Genomic DNA, 13,538 nt, shown 5'->3' on the forward strand with positions numbered 1-13,538 from the left:
TATGGTGTGCATTCCACTTAAATAACCAGAAGATTGTGAGCAGTTTTGGTCCCCTTATCTGAGGAAGGACATTTTTGCTATTGAGGGAACATAGCAAAGGTCTACCACATTGATTCCCCAGATGGCAGGTTTGATATATGAGAAGAGATTGAGTTGGTTAGGATTATGTTCACTAGAGTTTAGAAGAATGAGGGTAGAATATCATAGAAACCTGTAACTATCTAATAGGACTAGACAGGTTAGATCCAGGAAGGATGCTCCTGATGGTAGGAAATCCAGAACCAGGGGTCATAGTTTAAGGATAAGGATAAACCTTTTAGGACTAAGATGAAGAGAAATTTCTTCACCCAGACAGTGGTGAGCCTGTGGAATTCACTACCAAACAATCTTGTGGCTAAAGGGAGTAAGGTATATGGTGTGGGGGGGGTGGAAGCAGGATGAGGGTACTCAGCTCGATGATCAGCCACAATCATATTGAGTGGCTGAGCTGGCTTGAGGGGTCAAAAGGCCTACTCCTACTCATGTCTTCTATGTTTCTCTATGTTTCCATGTTTGGAAACATAGAACCAAAGATATGATACAGCCCAGAAGGAGATCATCCAGCTCTCTTATCCATACTGACCCAAAGACAGACAGATGCCCTTTCTAATGCTATCTTTCTGCACACAACCAATCCAACTCAACCACCAGCTCATGCAGTGAATTCTAGACACCCACTACCCTTTGCATAGAAAAGAAGTTCCTCATGTCCCCTCGAGTTAGCTTGAATTAATGATCCCAGGTTTTTTAACTCTCTGCCAAGGGAAACAGGTTTCTCCAGTCTACCATATCACTACCAATCACCATTTTGTATACCTCGATTATATCACCACTCAGCCTTCTTTATTTCAAGGAAAACAACCCCAACCTCTCCAATTTCTCCTTGTACCCACAATCCTCCAGCCCTGGCAACATTCTAGTAAATATTCTCTGCACTCTCTCCAGAGCAATTATGTCCTTCCTGTAATGTGGTGATCAGAACTGCATACAATACTCCAGTGCGGCCTCACTAATGTATCAGTGTATCCCTACTATTGTATTCTATACCTCTGCCAATGAAGGAGAACATTCCATAGCCTTCTTTACAAACATATCTACCTATACTGCTACCTTTAGGGACCTGTGCACATACACACCAAGAGCTCTCACTTCATTCACCCCTCTCCGTATATTCCCATTCCCTTTTCCTGTCTGACCTCCCTAATGCATTACCTCACACTTATCAGAGTGGAACTCCATCTGACACTTTCCAGCCCACTCCACCAACCTGTCTATACCATTTTGGAGCTTACAGTTATCCTCTGCACTATCCGCTGCTTGGATAATCATCTGCAAGTTTTCCAAATGTCCCCCCCCTCATGTTCAAGTCCAAACTGTTAATGTCCCATGCCCAAATGTTCTGAAACACCTTTCCATCGGGAAGGACAGCCATTGGTCATTCCCTTTTGTTTCCTGTTACAAAGACAATTTTGGATCCAATTTGACACATTACCCTGTATCCCATGAGCATTTACTTTTTTGACCAATCGACCATGTGGGATCTTGTCAAATGTCTTAATAAATCCATGTAGAAAACATCCGCTGCACTAACCTCAACAGTCCTGTTTGTCACTTCCTCAAAGAATTCAATCAAATTTGCAAGTCGCTTAAGAGAAGATGCTGGGTTACTGAAGCTTTGCTTCTTTGGTGAGAGGAGAGGTCCCAGAAGTCTGGACAATAGCCAAAGATAATTCTTTGTTTAAGGAGGGCAACAGGGACAATCCAGGAAATTACAGTCCACAGAGTCTTACATCGATGGTAGGGAAATTATTGGAGAAGATTTTTAGGGATAGGGTTTACTCACATTTGAAAAGGTCTGGACTTATTAGTGATGGGCAGTATGGCTTTGTGCAAGAAAGGTTGTGTCTCACAAACTTGACTGAGTTTTTTGAGGAAGTGACAAAGAGGATTAATGAGGGCAGGGTGGTAGATGTTGACTATGTGGACTTTATCAAGGCTTTGACAAGGTCCTCCATTGCAGGCTAATACAAAAGATGATGTCATATGGGACCAGGGTGAGCTGCTAAGATAGATACAGAACTGGCTTAGCCACAGAAAACAGAAAGTAAAATGGAGTGGTATTTTTCTGACAAGAGATGTGTGGCCAGTAGTGTTCTGCAGGAATCAGCGCTAGGACCCCAGTTGTTTATAATATACACAAATAATTCTGAAGGGAATGTAAATGGCCTGATTAATAAGTTGTCAGCTGACACGGACTGAGGGACCTGTGGATGGTGAGGAGGATTGCCAAAGGATTCAGCAGGATAAAGGCAAGCTGGAGATTTGGGTGGAGAAATGGCAGATGGGGTTTAATGCATGGTGATGTATTTTGGAAGATCTAATGCAGGAGGGAAGTATACAATAAATGGCAGTACATTTAGTAGCATCAATATACATAGGGATCTAGACATATAGGTCCACAGTTCCCTGAAAGTGCCAACACAAGTGGATAAGATGATCAAGAAGGCATATAACATACATTGCCTTCAACGGTCAGGGCATAGACTATAAAGATTGGCAAGTCATGTTGCAGCTGTACAGGACTTTAATTGGGCCACATTTGGAATATTGTGTACAGTTCTGGTTGCCACATTACAAGAAGGATGTGGAGACAATACAGATTTGGTTTACCAGGATGTTGCCTGGTTTGGAGGGTATTATCCATAAGGAGAGATTGGACAAACCTGGTTTGTTTTCTCTTGAGCTTCAATGGATGAGGGGTGACCTGATAGAAATTTTCAAAATTACGAGAAGTGTGGATAGAATAGATAATCAGAGTCTTTTTTTTTCCCCTGGGTAGAACTATCAATTACTAGGGGACATTGGTTTAAAGTAATAGGCGTTAAGTTTAAAGAAGATGTGAGAGGTAAGTTCTTATGATCCTAAAATTGTACACACACAGAGACAAATGAAAGAACACTGGTTTTCTGGGTGGATGGGGGGGAAAAAAGGCAGAAACAGTTCAATGGCACCAGTTTGCAGGATTCTCTAAAATGATCCTTTTGTTTGCCAGCAATTTCTGTCATTCAATCTCCCTTTTTCAGGTTCCTTTCATTTCTTCACAGGAGCCAGTGAACAGTTAGTTCATTAACTGCAAAGTCTTACAGTTTCTGGATAAAGAAGACCACTTTCACATCCAAAAGCTGTTCAGCCACCCAGGAATCAATCAGAGAGTTGTCATCAGATTGATGACCTTTAGCATCTATGCCTGGTCAAAACTGCATAATTTTATCAGTTCCTTGTTGCTGACAATATCTCACTCTGCACACATTCCTGGTGTTGTGCCACTGACAAACAAGTTCCCCCAACGCTTGAACACAGCAACAGTGTAAGCTCGCACACAATAAGATTCAGTAACTTGCTTTTCGGTGTGCTTTTCCACAGTCATTTGGTTTTAAACCAATCCTTTTTTCCAGTTTGGTCCACAATCAAAAATAAATACATAAATTGACATTGTTTTTACCTGCCTCTACCAGCAATGATTCCTACTTTTTAACATCCACATGAATAGTCATCCTAATCCCATGTGCCAAGTCCTGCTCCCAAACACAGCATCTGATTCCAATCTGATGTGTGATATCTGAGCTTCTCAGTGTCGGGGGGAGATATTCCAGGTGAGGAGAGAGAAGCAGATAGACACACATTGACCAACAGACAGAGAGTGACAGAAAGGTGTTCAGATTTCCAACAGGCATCCGATCAGATCAGTTTTTGATTTAAAAATTGAACATTTTCTTGGTTAAAATAGTTTATTGGGTAAATTGTGAAGAGGACATAAGGGGTATTCAAACTGAGTGACACAGAGATGGTAAGTCAGTGGATGTCCCAGCCTTATGATCATCAAGGTGAAGCCTGGTCTGGTCTGGAGCAAAGGCCCAGTGCAGAGTGAAGGCTAGGTACCAGCATAGTATGTGTTGGAAGACGCAGTTCTGGGCTTTTATTTTTTGCAATGCTGGACATTTTACTGCTCTATTTTCTAAGACTTAGTAACTAAAGAAACTGTACCTAGGTACCTTTGTAGCCAAGATGGTGCTGTAAGTGGCGACATATAAACTTTTCACTGTATCTTTGAATATATGAGACTATAAAACTAATTCAAAACATTCATGAAATGAAACATCTTTTCCAAAACTTGTATTCATCACAAAGTATGTGACACGCAACAAAACACAAGACTTATTTCCATTCATCCTTAACCCTACCATATACAACCTAAACAATCAATCAGCATTTTTTAAAAACTTTTAACTTATAATAGCATTTTACACTTGGAACGATACAACTACAATTACATAACTGGTTCCACAAATGTGAATAATCTTTGCATTAAATCGTTAATATTTACATTAAACTTTTCAATGAATAGGTATATCAGGAATAAAAGAACAATTAGAGAATGATTAGGGCCAATCAAGGATAGTAGTGGGAAGTGGCACGTAGAGTCTGAGGAGATAGTGGAAGCACTAAATGAATATTTTTTTGTAAGTGTTCATACTGGAAAAAGACAATGTTGTTGAAGAGAATACTGAGATACAGGCTACTAGATTAGAAGGGATTGAGATTCACAATGAGGAGATGTTAGCAATTCTGGAAAGTGTGAAAATAGATAAATCCTCTGGGCCAGATGGGATTTATCCTAGGATTCTCTGGGAAGCCAGGGAGGAGATTGCAGATCCTTTGGCTTTGATCTTTGTCGTCATTGTCTCCAGGAATAGTGCCAGAAGACTGCTTGATAGCAAATGTTGTTCCCTTGTTCAAGAAGGGGAGTAGAGACAACCCCGGTAATTATAGACCAGTGAGCCTTACTTCGGTTGTGGGTAAAGTGTTGGAAAAGGTTATAAGAGATAGGACTTCTAATCATCTAGAGAGGAATAGGTCGATTAGGGATAGTCAGCATGGTTTTTTGAAGGGTAGGTTGTGCCTCATAAACCTTTCTGAGTTCTTTGAGAAGATGATCAAATAGGTAGATGAGGGTAAAGCAGCTGATATGGTGTACATAGATTTCACTAAGGCTTTTGATAAGGTTCCCTACAGGAAGCTATTGCACAAAATACTGAGGCATGGGATTGAGGGTTATTTAGTGGTTTGGATCAAAAATTGGTGAGCCCAAAGAAGACAGAGGGTGGTGGTTGATGGAAAATGTCATCCTGGAGTTCAGTTACTAGTGGTATACCGCAAGCATTTGTCTTGGGTCCACTGCTGTTTGTGATTTTTATAAATGACCTAGATGAGGGCGTAGAAGGATTGGTTAGTAAGTTTGCGGATGACACTAATGTCGGTGGAGTTGTGGATAGTGTCGAAGGATGTTGCAGGTTACAGAAGGACATAGATAAGCTGCAGAGCTGGGCTGAGAAGTGGCAAATGAGGTTTAATGAGGAAAAGTGTGAAGTGATTCACTTTGGAAGGAGCAACAGATGTCAGGAGTAGTTTCTTTACTTAGAGAGTAGTAGGGGCATGGAATGCACTGCCTGCCACAGTGGTAGACTCGCCAACGTTAAGAGCATTTAAATGGTCATTAGATAAACATATGGATGAAAATGGAATAGTGTAGTTTAGGTAGGCTTCAGATTGGTTTCACAGGTCGGTGCAACATCGAGAGTCAAAGGGCCTGTACTGCACTGTAATGTTCTAGTGTTCTATGTTCTAAATGCTTCACCCTTATCTAATGCAGTCACTTAATGAGCTCTGCCTTTATTGAGAATAGGAATATTCTCCAACTGGTTGTTTAATTATCCACCATTACTCATAATGGGATGTGGCACAACTTTAATCTGCTGTGTTGTTTGTGTGATTGATTAATTCTACCGACAGTGTCATGTCCACAAGACATGAAAAGAGAGCATAAAATAAATTTAAAATCCACACTTTCTGACTTAGGTTTGTTTGAAATTAAATTTTCTGGATTAAAGAAACTGGGTCGCCACCATTCTGGAACACTCCAATCAGCAGTTACCAGGACAAAGTTCAGGCATCTCCCCAGCTAGTTCTGTATGACAGGGAGTTATTGGAACTCACACGTCTGAAGAGGCAAAAACAGAACACCATTTATCTGATACAAACGAACAATAGATCTTGACCAGGAAATATATGACCTGAAGCTCATTAAACCTATGTTAATCAGTCCATCAAAATTGTCTGTCCTCATGTGAATATTGGAGCCATGGCTATTGATTGTGTTCGGGGACTCTCTAGTCCGAGGTACAGACAGACATTTCTGTGGCCAGCAGCAAAAGATCAGAATGGTGCATCGCCTCCCTGATGCCAGGATCAAGGATGTCTCAGAGAGGGTGCAGAATGTTCTCAAGGGGGACAGGGTGTAGCAGGAGGTCATTGTACACATTAGAATCAACGACATAGGAAGAGAAAAGGATGAGGTTCTGAAGGGAGAATATAGAGAGTGAGGCAGGATTTAACAAGGTTCTCGCGAGTAGTAATATCTGGATTACTCCCGGTGCTACGAGCTTGCGAGGGTAGGAATAGGAGGATAGAGCAGATGAATGCATGGCTGAGGTGCTGGTGTATGGGAGAAGGATTCACATTTTTGGATCATTGGAATCTCTTCTGGGGTAGAAATGACACGTAGAAGAAGGATGGTTTGCACCTAAATTGGAAGCAGTCTAATAGACTGGCAGGGAGATCTGCTCAAACTGCTCAGGAAGATTTAAACTAGTAAGGAAGAGGGGTGGGACCAGGGAGATAGTGAGGAAAGAGATCAATCTGAGACTGGTACAGTTGAGAAAAGAAGAGAGTCAAACAGTCAGAGCAGGCATGAACAAAGCAGAGAACAAGGTAGGACTGATCAATTATACAAAATGCTAGTGCGGCCACACTTGGAATATTGTGTACAGTTCTGGTCGCCATATTTCACGAAGGATGTGGAAACATTGGAAAAGGTGCAGAGGAGATTTACCAGAATGTTGCCTAGTCTGGAGGGAATGTCTTACGAGGAAAGGCTGAGAGACTTGGGTCTGTTTTCATTGGAAAGAAGAAGGCTAAGAAGGGATTTGATAGAGACATACAAGATGATCAGAGAATTAGATAGGATAGACAGTGAAAGTCTTTTTCCGAGGATAATGATATCAGCTTGTACGAGGGGGCATAACTACAAATTGAGGGGTGATAGGTTTAAGACAGACATCAGAGGCATGTTCTTTATGCAGAGAGTGGTAAAGGCGTGGAATGCCCTACCTGCCAATGTAGTCAACTCAGCCACATGAGGGAGATTTAAACAATACCTTGGATAAGCACATGGATGATGATGGGATAGTGTCGGAGGACGAGCTGAGAATAGTTCACAGGTCAGCACAACATTGAGGACCGAAGGGCCTGTTCTCCGCTATATTGTTCTATGTTCTAATTAAACTACATTTATTTCAATGCAAGAGGCCTAACAGAGAAGGCAGATGAACTCAGGGCATGGTTAGGAACATGGGACTGGGATATCATAGCAATTACAGAAACATGGCTCAGGGATGGGCAGGACTGGCAAGGGAGTGGCGTTTTTGACAAGGGATAGCATTACAGCTGTACTTAGGGAGGATATTCCCAGAAATTCATCCAGGGAAGTTATTTGGGTGGAACTGAGAAATAAGAAAGGGATGATTCCCTTATTGGGATTGTATTAATAACCCCCTAATAGCCAGCAAAAAATTGAGAAACAAATTTGTGAGGAAATCTCAGTTATCTGTAAGAATAATAGGGTGGTTATGGTAGGGAATTTTAACTTTCCAAACATCGACTGGGATTGCCATAGTGTTAAGGGTTTAGATGGAAAGGGATTTGTTAAGTGTGTACAAGAAAATTTTCTGATTCAATATGTAGATGTACCTCCTCGAGAAGGTGCAAAACTTGACCTACTCTTGGGAAATAAGGTAGGGCAGGTGACTGAGGTTTCAACAGGGGAGCACTTTGGGGCCAACAATCATAATTCTACTAGTTTTAAAATAGTGATGGAACAGGATAGACCAGATCTAAAAGTTGAAGTTCTAAATTCGAAGGAAGGCCAATTTTGACGGTGTTAGGCAAGGTCTTTCAAAAGCTGATTGGAGGCAGATGTTCGCAGGTAAAGGGACGGCTGGAAAATGGGAAGCCCTCAGAAATGAGATAACAAGAATCCAGAGAAAATATATTCCTGTCAGGGTGAAAGGAAAGGCTGGTAGGTATAGGGAATGCTGGATAACTAGAGAAATTGAGGGTTTGATTAAGAAAAAGAAGGAAGTATATGTCAGGTATAGACTGGATAGGTGGAGTGAATCCTTAGAAGAGTATAAAGGCAGTAGGAGTATACTTAAGAGGGAAATCAGGAGGGTAAAATTGGGACATGAGATAGCTTTGGCAAATAGAGTTAAGGAGAATCCAAAGGGGTTTTACAAATATATTAAGGACAAAAGGGTAACTCGGGAGAGAATAGGGCCCCTCAAAGATCAGGAAGGCAGCCTATGTGTGGAGCTGCAGGAGTTGGGGAACATACTAAACGAGTATTTTGCATCAGTGTTTATTGTGGAGAAGGACATGGAAGATATAGAATGTGGGGAAATTGATGGTGACATCTTGAAAAATGTCTTTTTTTCAGAGGAGGAAGTGCTGGATGTCTTGAAATGCATAAAAGTGGATAAATCCCCAAGACCTGATTAGGTGTACCCTAGAACTCTGTAGTAAGCTAGGGAAGTGATTACTGGGCCCCTTGCTGAGATATTTGTGACATCGATAGTCACTGGTGAGATGCCGGAAGACTGGAGGTTGGCTAACGTGGTGTCACTATTTAAGAAAGGTGGTAAGGACAATCCAGGGAACTATAGACCAGTAAGCCTGACATCGGTTGTGGGCAAGTTGTTGGAGGGAATCCTGAGGGACAGGATGTACATGTATTTGGAAAGGCAAGGACTGATTAGGGATAGTCAACTTAGCTGTGTGCGTGGGAAATCATGTCTCATGAACTTGATTGAGTTTTTTGAAGAAGTAACAAACAAGATTGATGAGGGGTGGTTGTGATCTGCATGGAGACGGTGAGGTCTGCAGATGCTGGAGATCAGAGTTAAGAATGTGTTGCTGGAAAAGCACAGCAGGTCAGGCAGCATCCAACAAGTGGGAAAATCAACGTGTCGGGCCGGAGCCCTTCATCAGGAATGAGCAATGATCTATATGGACTTCAGTAAGGCGTTCGACAAGGTTCCCCATAGGAAACTGGTTAGCAAGATTAGATCTCATAGAATACAGGGTGAACTAGCCATTTGGATACAGAACTGGCTCAAAGGTAGAAGACAGAGGGTGGTGATGGAGGGTTGTTTTTCAGACTGGAGGCCTGTGACCAATGGAGTGCCACAAGGTCGGTGCTGGGTCCACTACTTTTCATCATTTATATAAATGATTTGGATGTGAGCATAAGAGGTATAGTTAGTAAGTTTGCAGATGACACCAAAACTGGACATGTAGTGGACAGCGAAGAAGGTTACCTCAGATTACAATGAGAACATGATCAGATTGACTAATGGGTTGAGGAGTGACAGATGGAGTTTAATTCAGATAAATGAGAGGTGCTGCATTTTGGGAAAGCAAATCTTAGCAGGACTTATAGACTTAATGGTAAGGTCCTAGGGAGTGTTGCTGAACAAAGAGAACCTTGGAGTGCAGGTTCATAGTTCCTTGCAAGTGGAGTCGCAGGTAGATTAGGATAGTGAAGAAGGCGTTTGGTATGCTTTCCTTTATTGGTCAGAGTATTGAGTACAGGAGTTAGGAGGTCATGTTGCACCTGTACAGGACATTGGTTAGGCCACTTTTGGTATATTGCGTGCAATTCTGGTCTCCTTCCTATTGGAAGGATGTTGTGAAATTTGAAAGAGTTCAGAAAAGATTTACAAGGATGTTGCCAGGGTTGGAGGATTTGAGCTATAGAAAGGGGTTGAATAGGCTGGGGCTGTTTTCCCTGGAGTGTTGGAAACTGAGGGGTGACCTTATAGAGATTTATAAAATCATGAGCGGCATGGATAGGATAAATAGACAAAGTCTTTTCCCTGGGGTGGGGGAGTCCAGAACTAGAGGGCATAGGTTTAGGGGGAAAGATATAAAAGAGGCCTAAAGGGCAACTTTTTCACGCAGAGGGTGGTACATGTATGGAATGAGCTGCCAGAAGATGTGGTGGAGGCTGGTACAATTGCAACATTTAAGAGGCATTTGGATGGGTATATGTATCGGAAGGGTTTGGAGGGATATGGGCCACATGCTTGCAAGTGGGAGTAGATTAGGTTGGCGTATCTGGTCGGTATGGACGAGTTGAACCGAAGGGTCTGTTTCCGTGCTGTACATCTCTATGACTCTATAAAAAAAAGTGAAAAGATTGTGGCCTTTCAGTTTTGTGTTTTTATAAATTGTGGACTGAAATGGGGAAGAACCATTTTGAAATCGGTGTTGTAAAGGATGGCTGCATGTTTTGTTAAAGTAATTTCCCTGATGCTTTACAGCAAGCATGACATGAATCGGTATTTGAACAAGCAGTGATTGAAGGGGTTGCAAGTAAATTGGAGTCAAGGGGGTTCTGTGTCTGCTTGCAGCTGGGTGATGACAAGAAATTGATTGGTCAATGGACTAGTAATCAGTTATCAGTGACAAAAGAGTTTTGCCTGTGTGTGATTGGTCAATGAACTAGTGACCAGTTATCAGTGACAAAAGAGTTTTGCTTGTATGTGATTGATTTTCAGACAATCAAAAGCTTAGGCTAGGAAGAAGATAGAGAGGAGAGTTTTTATTTCCACCAGAGATCTTTTATAACCAGCCACCTAGCTTCTGGGAAAAAGTGGCAGAGAAGCAAAATTATGACCAGTATAAGAACAACAAGGATTATCTCAGCAACCTGTGAATAGGAGCCACTGAACTTCCTCCCATTTTCCTCTGCCCACAACCCAGTCCCCTGTCTGTATGTGCACAGCAGTTCAGGCAGCATCCAACAAGCAGCGAAATCGACATTTCGGGCAAAAGCCCTTCATCAGGAATAAAGGCAGTGAGCCTGAAGCGTGGAGAGATAAGCTAGAGGAGGGTGGGGGTGGGGAGAGGGTAGCACAGAGTACAATGGGTGAGTGGGGAAGGAGATGAAGGTGATAGGTCAAGGAGGAGAGGGTGGAGTGGATAGGTGGAAAAGGAGATAGGCAGGTCAGACAAGTCCGGACAAGTCAAGGAGACAGTGCTGAGCTGGAAGTTTGAAACTAGGATGAGGTGGGGGAAGGGGAAATGAGGAAGCTGGTGAAGTCCACATTGATGCCCTGGGGTTGATGTGTTCCGAGGCGGAAGATGAGGCGTTCTTCCTCCAGGCGTCTGTTGGTGAGGGAGCGGCGGTGAAGGAGGCCCAGGACCTCCATGTCCTCGGCAGAATGGGAGGGGGAGTTGAAATGTTGGGCCACGGGGCGGTTTGGTTGATTGGTGCGGGTGTCTCGGAGATGTTCCCTAAAGCGCTCTGCTAGGAGGCGCCCAGTCTCCCCAATGTAGAGGAGACCACATCGGGAGCAACGGATACAATAAATGATATTATTGTATCCGTTGCTCCCGATGTGGTCTCCTCTCCATTGGGGAGACTGGGCGCCTCCTAGCAGAGCGCTTTAGGGAACATCTCCGAGACACCCGCACCAATCAACCAAGCCGCCCCGTGGCCCAACATTTCAACTCCCCCTCCCACTCTGCCGAGGACATGGAGGTCCTGGGCCTCCTTCACCGCCGCTCCCTCACCAACAGACGCCTGGAGGAAGAACGCCTCATCTTCCGCCTCAGAACACTTCAACCCCAGGGCATCAATGTGGACTTCACCAGCTTCCTCATTTCCCCTTCCCCCACCTCATCCTAGTTTCAAACTTCCAGCTCAGCACTGTCTCCTTGACTTGTCCGGACTTGTCTGACCTGCCTATCTCCTTTTCCAGGTAAAAACAATGACTGCAGATGCTGGAAACCAGATTCTGGATTAGTGGTGCTGGAAGAGCACAGCAGTTCAGGCAGCATCGAAGTAGCTTCGAAATCGACGTTTCGGGTAAAAGCCCTTCATCAGGAATAAATCACCTTCATCTCCTCCCCCACTCACCCATTGTACTCTGTGCTACTCTCTCCCCATCCCCACCCTCCTCTAGCTTATCTCTCCACATTTCAGGCTCACTGCCTTTATTCCTGATGAAGGGCTTTTGGCCGAAACATCGATTTCGCTGCTTGTTGGATGCTGCCTGAACTGCTGTGCTCTTCCAACACCACTAATCCAGAATTTGGTTTCCAGCATCTGCAGTTATTGTTTTTACCCTGTCTGTATGTGTAAGGGGGAATTTGTATGGGGATTAAAGTTTTAATTAGTAGCTTTGATTTACCCATGGTTAGAGGTAAAGTGCTTTCTATCAACCTTACTACTAAATAGGGCTCGACTTCAAGCATGTTCCTCCAGTGAGTCGTGACATTAGACACCAATTGTTTATTTGAAAATGACTCTTTAATGTGCAGGTCATATGAGCAAACAGCCTTTGTAAACTCTATGTAGTCTCACAGATGCCATTGCAACAGTTAGCTAATGTTAACATCATAATAAAACAGAAAGTTCTGGAGAAACTCAACAGGTCAACATTATCTGTTGGGAGAGAAATTGAGTTAACATTCTGAGTCCAATATTATCCTTTTTCAGAACTCATAATGTTTACATTCATCTGCTAAGAACATAAAGCCTGCTAACAACACAACCAGAATCCAGGCTGAGTTAAATCTGCTTCAATCCTCAACTCCTTTGAAGCTTCATTTCCGGAATAAATCTTATCTTCATCTGAAAAGTGGACTAACCTCATATTGCTACCCCTTTGACATTTTGCTAAAAAAAACTCCCGCTTCCAATCAAATGCACCCTCCTGACTCTGCATTCCTGCAGAAAACAGCTTTCACTGAACACTGTGACAAAGATTTCAAGAATTAATGACCATCTTTTTGAGTTATAATTTACTCTTAATTATAAACATTTCCTTTCCACCTGGTCCTTAATTACAGTTCATTTCAAAAGAAGAGAAAGGGAGAAAGGGAAAAGAGATAAGAAAAAACCCTCTGCTTAAGGAAGAAAAACCCTCTGCTTAATTCAATTTACTTATCATCCCCACTTGGAACAACAGGAGGTTTTTTTCTGCTGTTTAGCATGACTGTAATCTTTGACTTTGATTACATCAGGTTGGCACCTCATTCTGCTGCTGCTCCTAAGATGTTCCTCTTTACCTTTTATATGAGGACTGAGACCTCACTCTGCATTCTGGAAAAAGAGCTGTTTGCAAATTATCATAGGCCTCAGACACATGCAGCAGCTCATCAGCAATTGATGGCTGGACCTCAATCATGATTTTGTGGCTATGATCTATAGCCACAAAAAGACACGACCCCCCTCTCCCTCATAGCCCTACACACGGATGAAAAAAACCACCATTTCGACTGGGACAACACATCTATCCTGGGACAGGCTAAGCAAA

The 13,538-nt window shown here is 42.8% G+C and overlaps 1 protein-coding gene across 1 annotated transcript in view; it reads right to left on the reverse strand.

Annotated features, from left to right (window-relative positions):
• The window catches only part of LOC140453932 (dynein axonemal heavy chain 6-like), a 306,453-nt gene that overhangs the window by 276,154 nt on the left and 16,761 nt on the right, over positions 1-13,538 (reverse strand). The window lies entirely within an intron of this gene.

The sequence above is a fragment of the Chiloscyllium punctatum genome, chromosome 3, assembly GCF_047496795.1.
Source record: "Chiloscyllium punctatum isolate Juve2018m chromosome 3, sChiPun1.3, whole genome shotgun sequence".
Taxonomy (NCBI): domain Eukaryota; kingdom Metazoa; phylum Chordata; class Chondrichthyes; order Orectolobiformes; family Hemiscylliidae; genus Chiloscyllium; species Chiloscyllium punctatum.